The sequence below is a fragment of the Lolium rigidum genome, chromosome 4, assembly GCF_022539505.1.
Source record: "Lolium rigidum isolate FL_2022 chromosome 4, APGP_CSIRO_Lrig_0.1, whole genome shotgun sequence".
Taxonomy (NCBI): domain Eukaryota; kingdom Viridiplantae; phylum Streptophyta; class Magnoliopsida; order Poales; family Poaceae; genus Lolium; species Lolium rigidum.
The window spans coordinates 22,305,907-22,313,609 of NC_061511.1; the positions used below are offsets into that span (position 1 = coordinate 22,305,907).

Sequence of the window (7,703 nt, forward strand, 5' to 3'; positions counted from 1 at the left end):
TTGGATTTCAGTTGAGCTTGGAAACTGTCGCTACCACCGTCTCTCTCAGCAAGGCCACGGCCTTGTGATAACATCACAAGCCATCTTGGTAACATCTACTAATTCGAATTTTTTAAGCGCTCAGAAGCTTACAACCATAGTGCAATTTACTTATCTACAGATAGCACTAGAAAAACAGACCTGTACATGCTGGTTGGATCACAGATAATTAAGCGCCCTTGAACAAAATGAAACCAATAGTCCTTAACGCTGTGCTGATGCAGTAATGCTACGCTGCAGCACATAAAGTGGTCAGAATCTAACTCGATAATTCATATGGCCACATATGTTTGGAAAAATAATATGCACATCAAACCAAATTCTTTACCTCAGTAACAAAGCATCTACCTGAAGTCCTGGATGAGCCAGAAGATGACATCAAGTTCTCAGTTCATAAGCAGAACATTTTAGTTCAAAAAGGTCTTCACTCCGCAAGCAAACATTCAAGCTGAAATTTTTAGATAAAGGAGCAATAGCCCCAGCCTCTGCATCAATTGATGCACACGGCCCTTTATTAAAGATCACGAAGTATCAAGTACGAGAACAAAAGTATGAAAAGAGAAATTACAATCATGGATCCGACAAGGTTGCAACATGAATTAACCAGCAGAAACAACGACATCTAAATAGGCTAGCCATACTCTATCCTATTATTGTGTCGCCATCCAGTAGCCCGGTAATAGAAATCCTCGCGTAACCATCAGCAGCTGTTGCAGCCAGTATCCATATCCTTGCACTGATCCTCCGGTAGCAGGAAAGCCCATAACTGTATCCAATGCACAGCTCGATGAATAACCTGCAAAAAGTTAGTGCCCTTCAGATTAGTAAAAATCATATCATTTCTAGTATTCCATACTGCCCAGCATATAGCAGATATATCAGTCCTAATTTTATTCTTATCTTACTTCGGAACTCCATACAACCAATTCCCAAACATATTATTGATACTCATTGGTGGCGGAATGTTATAAGCAAAGTAAATCATCCTCCAAATGATAGTAGTAAAAGGATATGCAAGGAACAAATGCTCAACAGTTTCATTTGCATCACAGGAAGCAACATTTTTGAGACCCTATCCATCTAGGTTTTTCCAAATTATCCTTGGTAAGTAAAACCTTGTTGTTAAGAAACCATATGAACATCTTAATCTTTAAAGGAATTTTCAGTTTCCATAAATATTTACGCAGAAATCTAGTATGACCATTCATATAATCAAGATACATAGATTTAACTATGAACAGTCCCGAATCTGTAAGCTTCATACAAACTTATCAGGTTCATCGGTAAGGTTGATGCTAATTAGTCGTTGACACAAATGCAACCACTCAGTATATTTATGAACATTTAGGTCTCTCCTGAATGTAATATTCAACGGAATTTGAGCCAACACTGTAGATACCAAAACATATCTATGTTGAACTATATTATAAAGAGAGGGATATTGTTGTGCTAAAGGTACATCCCCTAGCTAGACATCTTCCCAAAAACGTACGGAGCAGCCATCACCAACTTTGAAAAACCCTCTACTAAAAAAATCAGATTTCACTTTCATAAGACCTTTCCAAAAAGGTGAATCTGTAGGTTTATCCTCCACTTGCGCTAAAGTTTTAGAATGTAGATACTTGTTATGAAGAATTTCTTGCCACATACATTGTTCAATAAGAATTTTGAATAACCATTTACTAAGAACTTGTTTTTTAATTCCAAAACTTCAATACCCAGGCTGATGGATTCGTTGCATGGAAAACAAAAAATTTCTACCGTGAACATGAACAAAAACCAAGATCCAATCTAGGAAGAAGCAAGATCTAATCTACAAAGATTGAATCAATGATATGTATGTGAGACTAACCCTCTCAGATTCCAAAGCTTACTAGATTAGATCTCGTTGTTGATGTAGTCGATCGTCCCATGCTGCAATCCGGCAGCACTTCCGTACTTCGGTCGTGCGTACGGTGTTGATGAAGCCCGTCATCTCCCCGTTTCAGCAGGCAGCGGAGGTGGTAGATCCACTCGGAATCCCAGCAGCACGACGGTGTGGCGGTAGTGGTGGAGGAGAAAAGCTGCAGGGCTTCGCCAAGCCAGAGCAGACTTGCGATGGAGGAGATAGGTGGGCGCCAGGGCTAGGGTATGAAGGGTGTCCGCCCCTGCCCCCTCCTCTCTTTATATAGGGGGGAGGTCAGTTTGGGTGGCCCCCCAATGCCCCAAACCCATCTAGGGCTGACGGCCAAAGGGGGGAGGGGGAATGTTTCCCCCCAAGTTGACCCCCCTAGGGTTTTGGGGAAAACCCTAAGGGTGGCCGACTTGGGCCTTGAGGGGCATGTGCCCCTGGCCCATTAGGCTAGGGTGCATCCCCTCGGCCCATGCTAGGCCTCCTAGGGTCGTGGGCCCACTGGTGGGACCCCCGGAACCTTCTAGAACCTTCCCGGTCTTCCACCTGAAAAATCCCGAACTTTTTCGAAACCTAGAAATCAACTTTCCTTATATGAATCTTATTCTCCGGACCATGTCGGACCTCCTCGTGATGTCCTGGATCCCATCCAAGACTCTGAACAAACTTCGGTCTCCATCTCATATTTCGAATCTACTTATGTGACATCGAACCTTAAGCACGTCACCCTACGGTTCGTGAACTATGCGGACATGATCGAGACTCCTCTCCGACCAATAACCAATAGCGGGACCTGGAGATCCATAATGGATCCCACACATTCAACGATAACTTTAGTGATCGATTGAACCATTTACATACGATACCAATTCCCTTTGTCACGTGATACTTTACTTATCCGAGGTTCGATCATCGGTATCCCCATACCTAGTTCAACCTCGTTACCGACAAGTACTCGATCTTTACTCGTTACCATGGTATGTCATCTCTTGTGACCTTGTCACATGCTTGCAAGCTAATTAGATGTCATTCCACCGAGAGGGCCCAGAGTATATCTATCCGTCATCGGGATGGACAAATCCCATTCTTGATCCATATGGCTCAACTCATACTTTCCGAATACTTAATCTCATCTTTATAACCACCCATTTACGCAGTGGAGTTTGATGTAATCAAAGTACCCTTCCGGTATAAGTGATTTACATGATCTCATGGTCAAAGGACTAGGTTACTATGTATCTGAAAGCTTATAGCAAGTTGAACTTGATGACTTGATCTCATGCTACGCTTATTTGGGTGTATATCCATTATATCATTCACCCAATGACACAACCTTGTTATTGACAACATCCAATGGTCATGATCAGGAAACCATGATCATCCATTAATCAACAAGCTAGTTTTACGAGAGGCTTACTAGGGACTCTGGTTGTTTACACAACACACATGTATTAATGTTTTCGGTTAATACAATTATAGCATGGGGAAATATTTATCATGAACACTAAGATATAACAATAACCAATTTATTATTGCCTCTCGGGCATATCTCCAACACAGGCCCCCCGATCTTTCGGCCTACAAGCTGAAATAAGCATATCATAATCCTCAACACCATCATCTTTCTTCATCATTCCAGTAAGATCATCAAGATTTTCACAGATGCTAACAGAGTCGGGGTGTTTCTTGTCCTGTACAAAAAATAAGCTTGTTCTGTTTCCCACTGTGATCCAACTGCATCCCGGAAATTTTGTCACTCCCTTTTCTCGCATTGCTTCTCTGGCAATCTTAGCTTCACTCCAGTTACCAGCTACAGCATGCAGACTTGAAAGCAACACATATGTAGATGAGTTTTGTGGCTCCAACTCAGCAAGCTTGTTTGCTGCAATTTTCCCCCGTTCTTCATCGTTGTGCATTCGGCATGCTGCAAGGTATATCGCCCAAATCACACCATCAGGTCTGAAGGGCAACTGGTTTATAACTTCTTCAACCTCTTGAAGAAGACCACCTCGTCCAAGGAGATCAATGAAACACGCATAATAATCTAATTTAGGCATTAATCCATAGACTTTCCTCATAGAATCAAAGTAATGCCGGCCCTCAGAATTTAAGCCAGCATGAGCACAAGCAATTAGGACGCCCAGGAATGTAATTTCATCAAGCTTTATTTGTGACTCCTGCATCTTTTGAAAAAGCAGAAGTGCCTCCTTGGCATAACCATTCTTTGCAAATCCAACAACCATGGAGTTCCATAACGTGACGTTTTCTTTTTTTTTCAATTGTTTGAAGGCTTCAAAGGCTGAAATGATATCCCCACATTTGGAGTACATGTCTATAAGGGAACTAGCTGTCGTTTCATAAGAATCAAATCCAGATTTAACAATGAGACCATGTATCTCTTTTCCATCAGTAAGAGATGTCATTTCTGAACAAGCTTTGAGAATACTTGCAAATGTGGCCTCGTCTGAATGAACATCGTAACTGTGCATTCTCCAAAACGATAGGAATGAATCGGAACTGTAACCATTTTGAGCATACCCTGAAATGATAGCTGTCCACTCAAACAGGCTTTTGTGATCTGGCACCTCTATCAATAGTTTTTTTGCATCCTCAGGCATTTTGGACTTCAAATATATTCCAATCAGTGAAACACCAAGGGAAGTATCATCATTCAGAAGACCAGACTTTAGTGTGTAACAATGAACTTGTTTGCAAAGAATTGAACTGGAAAGCCCAGTACAACCAGAAAGAATGCTTGAAAATGTAAGGCTGGAGGGTTTTAAATCATCTCTGAGAAGCTGCTGAAATAACTGTATGGCTTCTTTTTCTCTATTGTTCCGCAGTAGACCTGCAATTAGAGGATCTATTGGGACTATACTACTTGCATCTACCTGTGCCAAAACCTTCCTAGAAGAATCAATATCTCCATGTTTTGAATATAAATCAATCAGGGAGCTACCAACAGCGTGATTTGAGCAGATATTATACTTCACGGCAAGGCAATGGATTTGCTTTCCAGTCTCAGTAGCTCGAATATTGGAACAGGCGTTAATTACAGTAGCAAGAGACACCTCATCTGGAGTTACTCTACGAAGATTCATCTGTTTGAGCATATGGATTGCTTCTTCCTCCTCTTCATTATGTGCAAGTCCAACTATAAGGGCATTCCATGATACACTGTCCTTGTAAGCAATCAGATTGAATATTGTTTTTGCATCATCTATAGCTCCAGATTTTGAGTACATATCTAGCGTTGCATTAGCAACAAACAAGCTTGCATCCATGCGATTCTTGATTGCCACACAGTGCACCTGTCTTTCCAACCAATGGGAACCCATGTAGGCGCACGCACCAAGTACACTGACGAATGTAAACTCATTTGCCTCGAGGCCAAGCCTAAACATATACCGAAACATTCGGATAGCCTATTCTTGAAGCTCATTTCTAACAAGCCTATTAAGCATTGCATTCCACATGACAATGTTCTTTTCGTAGGAGAAGTCAAACACGCGCATCGCCTCGCCGACGCAGCCACATTTCGCGTAAAGGTTGATCAGAGAGCTGCCCACGAAAACATTTGCATCCAAGGCATGCCTGACAGCTGTTCCATGCATCATATCCTTGTACATGCCAAAAACCTCGTGTTCGCTCCCACTCTGCTGCGCATAACCGGAGATGATAGCGTTCCAAGCAATCGAGCTCGGGGCCGGCATCCTCTTGAGCAACGTCGTAGCGTCCTCGAGCCTCCGCAGGCTGGAAAGAGTGTAGATGACGGTGACATAGGTCACGTGGTCCGGTGAAGATCCCATCGTCACCATCCTCGAGAACAGAGACAACGCTTCCTTAGCTCCTTTATTATTAGGTATAGATATTAGGTATAGATTGGACGAAAATTTTGGCAGAAACCTTAGCTCCTTTATTATTAGGTATAGATATTGCAATCAGTAAAGGACACGATCACGTGGTGACTTGTTTCATTAGGACTCGATGCACTGTTGTTTTTCTTGGATGGATCTTGTAACTACGCTATTGCTCATGCATAAAATTTCTTTGTATTTTTTCTTGGAAATCGATCTTCACTTCTGATCTCTTGAACGCCATTGAATATCAGCGATCATTGAAATAGTTAACTGCCACTGACGTGGATGAGGCTGCCCAGGACGCGAACCAGAGGTTGCCCAGCTGAACTGCAGCAGCGATAAAATACACAGTCTCCTCCAGTCTCGATTTAGACGAGAATCCTTTTTTTCTCTTTTTTTTCTTGATACGCACCAAACTGATTTTGAGATGCGCTGGATGAACTTGTTCCCGTCCGTTAGATGGACACGATGTTTTCACCGCGATCTGATCTGTACGTAGGTCATTGCTGAAGTAGAGCCCGGAACCAGTCGAAGAGTACGAATAAGCCAGATGTGATCTGGTCGCCCAAGAAACCTTGCTGATGGTGATGTCGATCGGTATGCACGTTGCTGATGATGATGAACTCGACAAATCCCGCCCGGATAACGAAATCCAGTCGTCGCAATTCCCACAGACGGCGCCAATTGACGGCGCCAATTGACGAGGGATCACCTTGGCAATGCCTACGTATTGTAGACTTGGGTTTCGGGAGAGAGCGACAATGAAGATTCCGGGAGCGAGATTAGGCACACGACGTACCCAGCTTCGGGTCCCCTCGGTGGAGGATCCCTACGTGCTGCTAGCAATCCAGTATATGAGCATAATATGTTTTACATGGTGCCGCCGTAGGCGGAGCTATGCTGTCTATCTGTTGGCCTCCTTATTTCGGGTGCCCTGGCTAGCTTTATATATGCAACCAGCCTAGGGTTTTACAAGAGTCCTAGTCGACTACTTCTTCGGGTTGCCTTGTTGGGCCTTCTCCATATTGGGTCTTCTCTATATTGGGCCGAGCCGGGTATACTAATAATGGGTACCCGAAGGGTATACCCATGTCAGTACTATTTTGCTACTTCCCCTGATAAATGATCTCTCCACCGTTTCTTATCATGATTTTGATTGATGTCGACAATTTTGTCAGAAAATCTCGTAGAGGCCAACAAACGTGCTGATTCACTTGCTCGTAAACTGGAGCAAAGTGAAAAGGCTCGTAAGAAGGCTGAAGCAGATGCTAAGAAGGCTAAAGCAGATGCTGCCGCTGTCGAAGATCTTCGACAAAGACTTCATGACGTGGAAACTGCCTTGAGCGACAACATATCCGAGCAAGCTGTTCGTGAAGCTGAAATCATTAGTTGCTTGCAATCGCAAAGTCGACGTTTTGTCAGTAAGCCCTCAAACCTCTGCTACTTCTTCGGGTTGTCAATTTTATCCTTGCGCAATCTTTGACGATCTTTCTTTTGCTCCTTTGTAGGGAAAACACATCAAGATTTTGACTTGGAATATCCTGAAGGCGATCAGCTGCTTGACGAGCTTTCCCTTCTTGAATTTCATGGAGAGGAAGCACGCGAAGGCCTTGCTGAAGCCAGGGCAGGTCTGTCGTGTCTTTTTCCTTATTTCTTCCCGAAGAAAGAAGAACCCAAGATTTTCACAAATGTCGCCAAGTGCTTCAACTCTCAAGAAGATCTTGGGCTTAAACTTCGCCAAGAAGGCCTGAAGATTGGCGTCGAGGGCACCATTGCTCTGGTTGCTGACAGCCAACAGGACGTCGACTGGGCCAAGGTTGGCGATATAAAGGAGATGGAGACGAAGAAATGGCAATCTTTGATTAAGGCTGCCAAGCCCAACTCAAAGCCGATCCTTTCCTACCTTGGCTGCA

The 7,703-nt window shown here is 43.3% G+C and overlaps 1 pseudogene; it reads right to left on the reverse strand.

Annotated features, from left to right (window-relative positions):
* Positions 1-383: 383 nt before the first annotated feature.
* Positions 384-6,881, reverse strand: LOC124646757 (annotated as a pseudogene).
* Between the last annotated feature and the right edge of the window lie 822 nt (positions 6,882-7,703).